At 40.1% G+C, this 15,234-nt stretch overlaps 1 protein-coding gene across 5 annotated transcripts in view; it reads right to left on the reverse strand.

Moving 5' to 3' along the window:
* The window catches only part of Tlk2 (tousled like kinase 2), a 125,172-nt gene that overhangs the window by 93,696 nt on the left and 16,242 nt on the right, over positions 1–15,234 (reverse strand). The window lies entirely within an intron of this gene.

The raw sequence follows: 15,234 nt of genomic DNA on the forward strand, positions 1-15,234 counted from the left end.
AAATTCTCTAGCTATCAGCCAGGTGTGGTGGCGCACACCTTTGATCCCAGCACTCAAAGGCAGAGGCAGGCAGATCTCTGTGAGTTCAAGGCCAGCCTGGTCTACACAGTGAGTTCCAGGCCAGCTGGGGCTACAGGGAGACCCTGTCACAAAAAGACCAAAAAAAAAAAAAAAAACTCTAGCTATCAATATTTTTATTTGCTTTACAAACTCTGCACTCATGATTTTTCCTTTGTAGAGTACTTTTATGTGTTCTAAAGTCATTCTTCAAGAAATATAAACATGGCAAATCATAAAAAAATCTCTGAAAGTTGCAGTATCAAGGAGTATGTTACAGGTTTCTTTATAAGGGGGTACTTAGGGACCACAACACAGAAGTGTCTTTTTTTACTTTATTTTATGTGTATGAGTGTATTGCCTGCATGTATGTGAGTATATTCATGTCATGCAATGCCACGGAGGTCAGAAGAGCGCTTCGGATTCCCCTGGAACCATGTAGGTGCTGGGAATCGAATCTGTGTCCTCTGCAAGAGCAGTCAGTGCTCTTAATCGCTGAGCCATCTCTCCAGCCCCCTCAGAAATGTTTTTCTAAGTCATGTCCTATAGAGACGTGAATGCAAGCTCAAAAACCAAGGTCGTATCTCAGTATTGAACACTGATGTAGAAGGAGCCCAAGATAAAGATGGGATATAAAAGAGAAGAAAAGCACCCTATCCATGCTACAGACAAGCTAGGATGAGGGTAACTCACAGAAGGAACATCTCCCTGAAGAACTGTGTTAGTGGCTTAACACCAGAATAAGGACAAGTTTAACAGAAATAATCCAGCCCCAAGACAAGAAACAATAAGCTAAGGAGGTAAGAGAAGAATCAGTACCCAGCACTGTTGCATACATTACTAAAGCCAGGCAGGGTGGTGCATGCCTATAATCCCAGCACTCAAGGTTAGGCCAGGATGGGCTACATAGTAAGAACCTGTCTGGGGGCGGGGGGGGGGGGACCAACAACATAAAGAAAGCAAAATATTTCATCTCTAGCCAGGTGTTGGTGGCACACACCTGTAATCCCAATACTCCCAGAAACAGAAGGGTCAGTTGAAGTTCATCCCTAGCTACACAGTGAGTTTGAGACCAGCCTTAGTACTTGAGACTTTGTCTCAAAAAAATAAAAGAGATGGCTCAGTGGTAAGAACACAGGCCCTTGCAGAAGACCCAGGTTTGAATCTCAACACCCACATGGTGGCTAACAACCGTCCGCAACTCCAGTTCTAGGGGATCCGACGCCTTCTTCTGATCTCTGCAGGCACTGCACACAACATGGGTACATTTACACACATGCAGGCATAACATTTATAACACATAAAATAATTTTTTTTAAAAAATCAAAAGGCTTTATCAGGTCAACAAAAAAGGAGTTTCTTTAACTTGAAAAGGGCATGTGTGAGAAACATACAACTGAGCTGAGGATGTATCTCAGTCGGTAAAGTGCTTGTGTCACATGCAGGAAGCCCTGGGTTCAATCCCCAATACCCCATAAATTAGGTATGGTGGTGCACGCCTATAACCCCAACACTAGGGAAGTGGAAGTAAGAGGATCAAAAGTTCACGGTCATCCTTGGCTACAAAGCAAGTTTCAGACCAGCTTGGACCTTGTCAAAAAGAAAGAGGAGCAGAAGGTGGAAGGAAGAGGGAGGACGGAAGGAAGGAAGGGAGGGAGGGGGGAGGGGAGGGGAGGGAAGGAAACAAACAAACAAATAAGCAAGCCTCACAACTAATAGGATGATAATCACTGCTTTCTCCTAAGAGGAATACTCATAAGGGGGTCCCCACTTGCTACTTCTATTCAACATTGTACTAAACAGAAGGTTCAGCCAGGGCAGTTGACAGGAAAATAAAACTAAAAGCATTGATATTAGAAAGAAAAAAGTAAAAGTATTTCAACTCACAGATGGAGTGACCATGTTTATAGAAAAACCCAGAAGGGATTCACTTAATTATGATTAGAATAAATGAGGGAAAATAGCAGGATACAAAAACAATTTTATTTCTATACATTTGTAGTGAACAATATAAACATGACATTAAAAAAAAAAAAAATTCTAGGGCTGGAGAGAAGGTTCAGCAGTTAAGAGCACTTACTGCTCTTCCTGATCTTCCAGAAGATCCAGGTTCAGTTCTCAGTACCCACATGATGGCTAACAACATAACTCCAGTTCCAGGGAATCCAAAACCCTCTTTCTGGCTTCCGTGGGCACCAGGCATGCACGTGGTACACTTATATATTCATGCAGGCAAAACATTCATATACAAAAATTTTAAAAAAGAAAGAAAGAAAATGGGGGCTGGAGAGATGGCTCAGTGGTTAAGAACACTGACTGTTCTTGAAGAAGAACTGGGTTTGAATCCCAGCACCTACATGGCAGCTAACAACTGTCCGTAACGGCAGCTAACAACTGCCCGAAACTCCAGTTCCAGGGAATCCAACAGCCTCTTCTGTCCTCTGCGGGCACTGCATGACACGGGTGCACTTACCTACATGCAGGCAATACACGCATACACATAAAATAAAAATAATAAAAAGAAAAGAAAAAAAAAGAAATGATTCTAAGGCCATAAGTGGCACTCAGGAGGCAAAGGCAGGCAGATGGATCTCTGGATCTCTGAATTTAAAACCAGCCTAGTCTACAAAGGGAGTACCAGGCCACCCAGGGAGACACTGTCTCAAAATTAAATAAAGAGGGGCTGGCTCAGCAGTTAAGAGCACTAACTACTCTTGCAGAAGACCTGGGTTCGATTTCCAGTACCTACATAGCAGCTAACAACTGTCTATAACTCCAATTCCAGGGGATCCAATGCCCTCTTCTGACTTCCGCAGGCACTGCCAGACATGGGTGCACTTACATACATGCAGGCAATACACATAAAATGAAAACAATAAAAATAAAATGTTTTTTTAAAAAGAAAGGAGGGAGGGAAGGAGAAGAGAACAATTCTATGTATACATAAGCATTAAAAAGAATACTTACAGAAAAATTTAACAACGTAAGTATAAAACCCACACTGGAAACTACAAACAAGTATTCAAACAGACTGAAAATATAAGTAGAAACTATCCCATGCTCATGGATCAGAAGACTTAATATTGCAATGATGACAATATCTACCTCTAATTGATCTACTAATTCAATGGCTTCACCATCTAATGTCCTACTGACCTTAACAAGCTCGAGGACAGTGATTCTCAGCCTCTTCAGTGTGAAACAGTCATTATTGAACTACATGGACCATAGCACATAAGTCAATCTAATAAATCCCCTTTCTCTCTCTCTTTCTCTCTCAAGACAGACAGACAGTAAGTAGACAGATTATGTTGATATACATATATACTTATCAATCAACATATCAGTTCTATTTCTTTATAGGACCCTGACTAATACAGCATTGGATTATGAAAGTTCTTCCTTTTTAAAAATTATTTATTTTTAGTTTATATGTATGAGTATATTGTCTACATGTATGTAAGTGCAACCATGTCATGCAATGCCTGCAGAGGTCAGAAGATGGTGTGGGATCCCCTAGAACTGGAGTTATGGACAATTGTTAGCTATCATATGGGTGTTCAAATTCAAACCCAGGTCCTCTGCAAGAGCAGCCAGTGCTCTTAACCACTGCACCATATCTCCAGCCCAAGCTTCCATAATTTTAAGAAAGTAAATACTATTTAAGCCACACAGTCTGTGTTGTTATAGCAACCCAGCAACCCTATAAAACTACTACACCAGGAATTATAAAGGTTTACTTAATTAATCTAAGGGCACACAGCTTTTACTAAGAGTTTTGGATAAGGAGATCTGGTTCAAAATATGTGTTCCTAACCATTCAGTTACGCTGTCTTAGTCCACATGTTACTGTAACAGAATACCTGAGACTAGAGAATACGAAATACCAGGCAAGATCAGGGTTTGCTTCCTCCATGGTGTCCTGGACATAGTGTCCTCTGAAAAGGGAGAATGCTATCTTATCACAGAGCAGAAAAAAGAACAAAGTGCCTCTGCCAGGCCCCTTTTTAAGAGAACCTAATTCATTCACAAGTGGAGAGGCCTCCTAAACCATATACCTTTTTAAAACACAGAATTTAAACACAATGATGATGGTGGTAGTGGTGATACAAAGGCTCACTATGTTAGCCTAGGCCTGCCTCCAACTCAGTATGAGCTCAAGCTGGCCTTGAATTAAAAAACCTCCTGCCTCAGCCTGGGCTGGGATGCCAAAAATGTTCAATACCATGCTCAGCTTCTAAATGACCTCTTAAAGGTTTTAATCTCTATTTTCTATTCTTTTTGAGTTGGGTTGTCAGCACCCATGTCAAGCAACTCACAACCACCTCCAGCTCTGGGGGATGTGATGCTTTCTTCTGGCCTCCATGGATACCTACACTCACATGTACATACCACACAGACATATACATACATATACATAATTAAAAATAAATCTTTTAAAATCTAAATTTTAAGTACATTTATTGATTGTACATATTTATGTGTGAGTATAGGCATGTATGTACCAATGCACTCCTGTAGAGGTCAGAGCACAACTTCTGGGAGTCAGATCTCTCCTATCACATGGGACCCAGGAATTGAACTCAGGTCATCAGGCTGGTGGCAAGTACCTATGTTTTGATTATTTGAGATGAGAATAGGGAGTCTGACCTCCACAGACTCTGTATAATACAGGTGCACTTACATACATGCAGGCAATACACTCATACACATAAAAATAAAAATGATAAAAATATTTTAAACTGTTTACCCTCTATCTTATTACTGATTTTCACAAAATAAAAAGAAAAGGGTAAGTGGTCAGATTTTAAAAAAAGATAGGAATCAAGAATTTTTTTTTTTTTTTCTTTAGTATGGAGGGGATGGAGAGATGGCTCAATGGTTAAGAGCACTGGCTACTCTTGCAAAGAACCCAGGTTCAGTTCCCAGCACCCACATGGCAGCTAACAACCATCTGAAACTCCAGTTCCAGGGGATCCAACACTCTCTCTGACCTCCTTGGGCATTACATACATGTGGTGCACTTACATGCAAGCAAAACACTCATACACATAAAATAAATAAATAAATTTAATTTGCAAAAATCAAAGTATTATTCTTAGAGGTGTTAACAAAATACTTCAGTTCCAAGTCTAGAAAGAACTTTGGGGAAAAATTATAAACCTAGAAAAACTGAGGCTAAGATACAGATATTGACACCAGTCCTTTAAGAAGCCCATATAATTTACAAAAATCGTGCAGAAAGGGCCAAAGGTTGATCTTTCATTCCTGTGAAAGTTTAAATGTCAATATATGCTGAATTTCTAAAATCTTCAGTTACTTCTTAGACTAAATTTGAGGTGTCAAAGGGACTGAAAACAGAGGACAAGAGTTAACCTCAACAAAATGAAAGGAGCACTACCAACATGTCAAACTATCCAATGCTTCATGAAACACTAGAACTAAAGTACAAATAAAATGATGGGTTGCCACACCTCTTTTGGTCATTAGTTGCATCATCACCATCTTTTCAAAGCACAACAGTCAAAGCATCAATCAGAATAGTGTGACTCCTGAAGACTATGGTTAGCTAACTGTTTAGTGATGCTAGAAAATGAAATTAACATAAAGTCCATTAAATTCTTACTTGTATACAAAAACAAGAGTTCTAAGACTAAAAAAAGTCTAACTGGAATCATAGAAACAAGAGTTATAGATCTTTTATCAATTCCCAGATTTGAGTTAGTTTGCAGATCCAGAATCCACTGAACAAAGAGGAATCTGGATCCCTGTGAAGAACAATCACAGAACCCTGCCAGTACCTAGATTTTTAGTCTTCCTCAGAGCCTTCCCTAGAAGAGCCTATGGCCTTTTATCACTGTGGCTCTGTCCTAGAACAAAGAATTACTAGACACTGGCTCAGAATTAGCACTAATTCCAGAAGACTTGAAACACCACTAGTAAGTGCCCAGCATTCCTGAGACTATGGGTTAAATCCCCAGCACCAACCAAAATAATAATAATAAGAGGGCTGGCGAGATGGCTCAGTGGTTAAGAGCACTGGCTACTCTTCAGTTCCTAGCATGCAGATGTGCAGATGGCAGCTCACAACCACCCATAACTCTAATTCCAGGGGTTATGACATGTTCTTTTGACCATCACATGTATTGCATGTATAGGTGCACTTACATATATACAAACAAAACACTCAAAATTTTTTAAAAATACATCAAAAAAGAAAAAAGAGGGGCTGGAGAGATGGCGCAGCAGTTAAGAGCTGACTGCTCTTGCAGAGGACCCGGGTTCAATTCCCAGCACCCACATGGTGGCTATGAACCATCCTTAACTCCAGTTCCAGGGGAATCCAATGCCCTCTTTTGACCTCCATGGCATTGCGCGACATGGGCGCACTCACATACATGCAGGCAATACACTCATACACATAAAATAAAAATAATAAAATATTTAAAAAAAAGAGAGAGAAAAAAATTATGAATTTATGAAATTCATGTGATAGATGAAGTTTCAGCTCAAATTCATCTCATAGCTGATCCAATGGATCTTAAGCTCATCCTGTAATAATTCCACTCAAAAGTACGTCCTCTAAAGATACAAATACATGTACACAGAAAAACATGCATATTAACAGGTCAGATACTTTTCTCAACTCTGTGAAAATACCTGATAGAAAGAACCTAGGGAAAAGGTTAACTTTAGCTCACAGTTTCAGAGAGATTTCAGTCCACCATAGCAGAGAAGGCACGGTAGAGTTCGAGACCAGCTTGGTCTACAGAGCAAGTTCCAGGTCATAGCCATAGCTACATAGTGAGGCCCCGCCTAAAACAAAACAAAACAAAACAAACAAAAGCAGATCTGTTGGTCTCACATTAATGTCAAAATACTTAGGCCTTAGCAGATACTGGAGTTGAGTGTACCTTAATTCATGGCAACCCCAAAGACACCAGAGACAATGAGAAAATGTAGACAATTTTGTCAACAGACTGGTACAGGTAAAAAAGGCTAAGCTTATCCTAAAGGTAGATAATTATCATACACATACCCTAGAGTGTACTGTATATATTTTGGTCCTATAAGAAAACATACTAGAGATGGATGTACTTTTAGGACACATCTTGTGTACACTCTTGGGAGAATTTCACCTGAGGGTACAAACTATAAAAGCAGACCTGTATGGCTGGAAGAAAAGGGACCCTATCAAAGTTGAGCCTATTCATCCAGCCCAAAGTCCTTTTAACAGCCAAGAGTAAAGTACTGCCCCACATCCATTCTGCTGTACCTGACACTGCTTTTTTGACAGAACTGATAAAAGTGATGAGATCTTTTCATGTTATATTGGATCTTACTTTTTCTAAGTATCCTCTTATTGAGTCCCAGGACCAAGTCACACTTGCTTGAAGCAGACATCAGTCAACTTTCAAAGTACTTCCCCAAGGTTACCTTCACAGTACCACTGTTTGTCACAGGGTGCTGGCTTGGGCCCTTGCTTTGTCATACTGCTTGCCCTCTGTTACAAAGGTTTCATTATATAATGCTAACCTCTTGATTCTTACAGATTTATTATAAATGTCTACAAAAATAGTAAAAACACAGTTAATGAGCTTAAATGTAGAAGGTACCCTGAATGGATGAGAAAGGTCACATTTAGAAGCCGTGAGGCTACCGAATTAAAATCCCAATGCTACTTCCCCCATCAGTTATTGGTCAAAGAGGCCTCATAAGCCCCACCCCTCATTATACAAGTTATTGCTGTCCCTATAACAGAACTGGATGTTAGGTCCCTACAGCCAAAGATATTACATGCTCTAGATGCAGGATGCAGAGAAATCAAACTGGGAATAAGCTGCATGCTTCCTTACTGCTGGCTAGTATGTGTAGTGCCAGAAAGCATTATGCAGGCTGCTGGAAGAGAATTATCCCTGACAGCATTGCTCTATTACAGACTCTGTGTCCACTGGTACAATAGTGGCACAACTGTTATAAGTGCAACCAATTATCTTTTTGCATGGATTTAAGGCTCAGTTGTTAAGACCTGTGCTGGGAGGTCACAGGCCCCAGTGGAGAACTTTCTGTTATTGTTTTGTTAGATGCATATGATGTGCTTTTGAAATTGTACCTTTGAAATTGTCCCGTGTTTGTGTTTACACTGTCTGATTACTGCTATTACTATTAGCCACAGTTAAGGAAACATTTTTATAGTGGACATCAGTTACTGTGGAGATTCAAAACTGGGCAGACTGCCATAAACAAATGTGTTGCTGTGGTCTACACTGCTGTTGTAACATACCATTACAATGCTAATGCTCAGCCCTAAGTGGGGAAAAAAAAAAAAAACCTCTCAGAGACATGAAAGAGGGGGCAGAAGATATGTCAGAACCAGAGGAAGGAGTGGAATATAGAAGAGTATAGTGAGAGTCATGAGACCCTCACCTGGGATTCCAGTTGCTACTCCCTCAGGCCACAGCTGTATGTGGTCTTAGAAGGGTGCTAGAGAATATACAGGAGGTAGAGGGTTGACTGAGGGTTGCAATTCTTCAGTGATACAGCTGCCTTTCAGTCACCCATGTTCCTGTAACACCAATGACGTCACTGGTTATCCATGCTGGACTTGGAGAAAATCCTTTCTTTGGTCTATCACTATTTGTCTGGAGTGAATACATATTTCTTTGTTTCTCCAAGAAAAGACAGACCAACAGACATTTACAATTCATTTAATAAAGTGTCAATATACTTAGGCTTGTGTCTACTCTATTAAATCCTTTTTCTAACTTCTTTTTCTCCTCTCTTCATTATTTAAGACTGTGTTGTATTAGGGATTATTAACTTTTATCTTTTTGAGTTCTTTTCTATTATTATATACATTTGACTTACATATTCTGGCTTTAAATAATCTACCTATTATTTAAAATCAAAAACATGAACTAAATCTTAGAAATTTATTGCAATAAAATTTTGTTAGTAAAGAGGCTGGAAAAAATGGATCAGTGGTTAAGAGCACTTGTTGTTCGTGCAGAGGACATGGTTCAATTCCCACACTGCAGCTAACAACTGTCCATAACTCCAGTTCCAAGGGAACCGATGCCATCTTCTGGCTTCCTTGGGCACCGCATACCTGTGGTGCACTTACATGAACACAGGCAAAATATTCATACACATAAAATAATAATAAAGAAGCCGGACATGGTGGTGCACGCCTTTAATCCCAGCACTTGGGAGGCAGGGGCAGGCTGATCTTTGTGAGTTCAATGCCAGCCTGGTCTACATAGTGAGTTCCAGGACAGCTGAAGCTACAGGGAGACCCCGTCTCAAAAAGACCAAAATAAATAAATAAATAATTTTAAATGTTAGTAAGAGCATAATCTTGTTATAGTAAATACTACTATAAAAAGTTCTGTAGGAATGATTTTTTGTAAGATTTTTGTTTAAGTTTCTATTTCAGAAATAAATATAACTTTGAAGAACTTTCAAATAACTTCTGAAGTCTTCAAAAAGAACTTGGAGGTTATTCAGTATAGGGGTCTGTTCCTCAGATTCTCAATTAAATCCTAAAGATAATGATTGGGTCTCACTTTTTCACCTGGAACTCTCCATGTAGTCCAAGCTGACCATAACCCAAGAGTTGGGATTACAGGAATGAGCCAACAGACCTGTATTTACACATGCCATTTACAATGTCAAACTGAAAGCTGGTCTTAGGGAGTACACATCCATATTCCAGAACTCATGAGGATGAAGGAGAAAGGCTGACACATGTTTAAGGCCAGCTGGACTACATAGAGAGCAAGTACCAAACCAGCCAGGAATACGCAGTTAGAACACACACACACACACACCCACACACACACCAAAAAAAAAAAAGAAGGAAAAAAAGAAAAGAAAACCAACAAGACAACTTTGACTGAACTTTTATCCCACCTAATAAATAAAAAAAAATCTCAACCTTGTAGTAAAACTGATAAACTGATATCACACTTCTCTAAAGCTCTGATTAATAAGATTAGGAGAATGAAGCCAGGCATGTAGTCCCATCTACTCCCAGAGGCAGGCGTTTACAATTTCAAGACCAGCCTGAGCAACAAGAGAGACTCTGTCCTAAAATAATAAGGGAAATGAAGTATTGTTAACAAATTCAGTTAAATAGAATTTAGGTTTAATAGATTATAGGTGTCACACACATAGAACCCTAGCACTTAGAAGGCAGAGTCGGGCGGATCTCTGTTGAGTTTGAGGGTAACCTGGTCTAGCAAGTTCCCAGGCTAGCCAGGGCCACATAGTGAGACCCTATCTGAAAAACAAAGACTGAAATGAAAACTGTATTTGCCACAGAAAAATATACATCAAAGGCTGAGGATGCAGCTCAGTGGTAGAGCACTTGCCCACCATGCTCAAAAATAAAGAGACAGGGGCCAAGGATGTAGCTAAGTTGATAGAGTGCTTGCCTAGCTAGCATGGGTTTAATCACATAAAACCAAGAGTGGTAATGCATGCCCATAATCCTAATATTTGGGAGATCATAAATTCAAGGCCATCCCTGAACAAATTTGCAAATCTGAGACCAGCCTGAACTACATGGGAACCCTGTCCGAAAAAACAGGAGAAGAGGGAGAGGAGAGCAAGGCTAAACTGAGCCAAACCAGACCCAGAGGCACACACCTGTAATCCCAGCACTAAGGAGGTTGAGGCAAGATTAGAAGTATAACAAATTCAAGGCCAGCCTGGGTTACATAGTGGGACTCACTCAAAAAAAAATTTTTAAGAGGGAAAATATATCTAGAAATAAATACAAATTAAAATTTATTAATTTTTTTATTTTATGTGTATGATTGTTTTGCCTGCATGGATACAAGTATACCATATGCATGCAGTATCCACAGAGGCCAGAAGAAGGCAACAGATTCCTTGGAACTGGAGCTACAGCCAGCTGTTAGCCACCATGTGGGTGCTGGGACCCAAATTGGGTCGTCTGGAAGAGCAGTCAGTGCTCTTAACTGCTCAGCCATCTCTCTAGCCCCAACATACACACATTGTTTACCTATCATTTTATGAGTCAAGGACCCTAATATCTATCTACAAAGTTCTTATATTATTTCACTATAAGTAAACAAATGTTCTTATTCACCAACAGAAGAATATATTTATGTTTCTCCTCTCTATGAAAAGGTATGTGTCTACATCTAATATAACTTAAAATGCTCATATCCTTAACCCAGCAATTCCATTTTTAGGAATTTATACTAGAAAGGTGTTTGAATATGTATAAAATGATATTATTACATAGTGAGTTCCAGGCCAACTGGGACTACAGGGAGATCCTGTTTCAAAAAGACCAGAAAAAAAAAGATATTATTAAACGTAAGGCTAAAATACAGCACTACTTTTACCAACAAAATACTGTTGTGCATCTAAATATCTATTAATAAGAAATTGATTAAATTATTGATTCACTGTTCAAGAGCAGGCTAAGTAAGCTCCAGTGACCTAAATAAATTCATTTCTTAAATATTTTAAACACAAAAGGTAAAATACACAATATGTATATATTCATTCTGTATTTTAAAAAATAGATGGATGGGGGCTGGAGAGATGACTCAGCAGTTAAGAACACTGGTTGTTCTTGCAGAAGACCCAAGTTCGAATCCAGCATCCACATGGCAGCTAACAACTGTCCCTTGTAACTCCAGTTCCAGGGGATCCAACAGCCTCTTCTGTCCTCTGCGGGCATTGCACAACACGGGTGTACTTACCTACATGCAGGTAATACACACATACATAGAAAAATAATAAATAAAATAATTTTTAAAAAATAGATAGATGTTACACATGGTGGCTCACATCTATAATCCCAGCACTAAAGGGGGAGGGGCAATGAAGGGGGTCAGACTAGGGTATATGCTGAAAGCCTGCCTCAAAAAAAAAGACCATGGCCGGAGAGATGGCTCAGTGGTTAAGAGGGTGTACTGCTCTTATAGAGGATCTGAGCTCAGTTCCAAGCACCTTGGCTTACAGGTGGCTCACAATCACCTGTAATAACTCCAGCTCCAGGGGAATCCAGTGCCTCTGCCTTCTGCTGGAACCCAATCACCTGTAATAACTCCAGCTCCAGGGGAATCCAGTGCCTCTGCCTTCTGCTGGAACCCATATTTACATGTACATACCTACACATAAATACATATACATACACATAATAAAAAAATAAAACTTTTTGGCCTAGCATGGTGGCACAAGGATTAAGCCTTTAATCCCTTAACTTGGGAGGCAGAGGCCTGTGAGTTTGAGGCCAGCCTGGTCTACACAGTGAATTACAAGCGAGTCAGGGCTACAGATAGTATGTACCAGTATTTTTTGACATGGTAATATTTTATAGTGCTTTTTCTTAGGTTGTTTACACTGATCTCAACTGTGTGCCAACACACAATCTGACCCTTGAATGTATCATTTATATTCCCTTCTTTTATGTTCATAATAGCTTGGCATTGCTATATCAACTTACAGCTGTGTATCATAAACACCTGAGTCCAAGCCTGCCTACTTTAAGCCTGTGTCCAGTCATTATGACAAAATACCTAAGACAACATTAAGGGAGGAAGTATTTCTTTTGGCTCATAGTTATAGAGGTTTCATTCTATGGTCAGCTATTTCCATTGCTGTGGTCCTGTGGTAAGACAGAAATATCATGGTGGAAAGGCATTATAGAAGAAAGCTACTCATCTCATGGCAGTCATGAAGAACAGAGAACAATAGGAAGAGTTCAGGTACCCTGTAAGGGCATGCCTCCAGTGACCTACTTCCTCCATAGGCCCACCTTCTAACAGCTCATTCAGCTATAAACTTATCAATGGATTAATCCATTAGAGAAGGTATTGCTCTCATGATCCAATTACCTCTTAATAGCATTGCCAGCTCAGAACCAAAATTTCAACACAGAAACCTCTAAGGGAATTTTATATCCAAATCATTAACAGTACCTCAAGAGTATACATCTGCTGGGCACGGTAGTACGTGCCTTTAATCACAGCACTTAGGAGGCAGAGGCAGGTGAATCTCTGTGAGATAGAGGAAAGCCTTCACTACATAGTGAGTTCCACGCCAGGTGGGGCTAGAAGGCCCTGTCTCAGGAAAAGGGAAAAAAAAAAAAAGAAAAAAAAAAAAAAAGAGTATGCACCTGGTTGCTTTTTCAGGTTTCCTGTAATACCTAAACACAGTACAAATCAATAAAAGCTGAACTCAACTGCTGAAAAAGGCAAACACTAAGATTTCAATACAGCTACTATGTATGTTTTCTTTCATCTTATTCAGATACAAGGAAGTCAAATGGCTTTTCAAAAGAAATTGATAAAACTTGGGATGTAGCTCACAGAGTGCCTGCTTAGTATGGGTCACCTGGGGTTCAATCCCCACTATCACACACACCCCGAAAAGAGATTGATAGAATATTTTGCATCTTATTCTAGCTGGTCAATTATTATCATAATAAAGATCAGATGTTAGTTTGATTGACAGTAACAGCATCTGCTAATTTTGAGCATTAAGTATGACTGCTAAGTAGAAGCAGGAAGACCCATTTAATCAAGGTTATCTTCAGCCTAGGCTACAATGAAATCGTTTCTCAAACTACCCCTCCCCCAAAAAACAAACAAATAAATGGCTGCTAAAGTTAATATAACAAAGGCAACCTTGAACTACAGGTACCATCTCCTGAGATCACCTTGTCCTTCAAACTCACAATTGATTCCTACTAGTCTTCTATATCAGGCAAAGAAACTAAATGAATACAAACCCTGACAGCCATCTTTGTGATTAAAGCCACATTTACCCTTGGTAAAGCAAAGTAATCAGTCCTATAGGTCTGTCCATTACAACAGGCACTAGGTACCTGGCTATCTTCGTGTGAGCAACATTACCAATCTTCAGAAGACTGAATATTTGAGGTAATACTCAATTCTAAAACTAAATTCTTTGGACTGATGAGATGGCTCAGCAGGTAAAAGTATGTGCCTAACAACCTAAGTTCAATCCCTGGAAGCCACATAAAGGTGGAAGGATTCCACAAAGTTGTCCTCTAACCTCCACACATGCACTCTGGCAGACTCATGTACACATACACACAATTAAAAATAAAAATAAGGGAAGCTGGAGAGACAGCTCAGTGGTTACGAGCAGGGAACCTGGGTTCAAATCCCAGTATCTACATAGCAGCTAACCATAGCTCCAGTTCCAGGGGATCCAGTGTCCTCTTCTGACCTCCATGGACATTGTATGACATGGGTGTACTTACAAACATGCAAGCAATATACTCATACACATAAAAAATTAAATAAAACAAAAAATAAAAAACAAATTAGAGGCATCTAGAGAGATGGCTTAGCAGTTAAAAACACTGTAGCTAAAATTCCTTCTGGGAGGTGCAAAGGACATCCAACTCCCTCCTCCCTTGGTCCCTACAACAAACCGACAAACTGAAGTACAATTTCGCCAAACTACAGTCTGGGAAATCAGTACGTTTACTGGGCTTAGTCAGAGAGCAGTGGGTGCTCCCCCGCTAAGCCTTCACTGGAAAGTTTGCATCCAGGCATGGATCAAGACTTTCCCCACAGCTGTGCAAAAAGGTGAGTGAAAACCTCCTTTATATACTCTAAGTCCCTCCCCCTTGTGCAACTAGGATCAACCGGTTAATTGGAAGATGTGCCTGACTCTCCTTGCCCTCCCTTCCTGTGGAGGGTTAACAGTCAACAAGTTTGTGATGATCCTAACCAATCGCGTGCAACCAAGTTTGGGAGGAAGGCATCTGTCCATAGCTTGCAGGTTGGAGGACAATCCTATACAAGCACTTACTGCTCTGTAGCTAACCTCTTCCTGAGGACCCAGGTTCTATTCCCAGCACACACATGGTAGCTAACAACATCCATGACTTCAGTTCCAGGGAATGTGACACCTTCTTCTGGCCTCCATGGGTACCACACACATATGGTGCACTTACATGTAGGCAAGACATTCATACACATAAAATAAAAATAAAATTTTAAATGCAGCTGGGCGTGGTAGCGCACACCTATAGTCCCAGCACTTGGGAGGCAGAGGCAGGCAGATCTCTGTGAGTTCAAGGCCAACCTGGTCTACATAGTGAGTTCCAGGACAGCTGGGGCTTACAGGGAGACCCTGCTTCAAAAAGACCAAAAAAAA

Source organism: Nannospalax galili, unplaced genomic scaffold (genome assembly GCF_000622305.1).
Source record: "Nannospalax galili isolate Female #2095 unplaced genomic scaffold, S.galili_v1.0 scaffold1128, whole genome shotgun sequence".
Classification (NCBI taxonomy): domain Eukaryota; kingdom Metazoa; phylum Chordata; class Mammalia; order Rodentia; family Spalacidae; genus Nannospalax; species Nannospalax galili.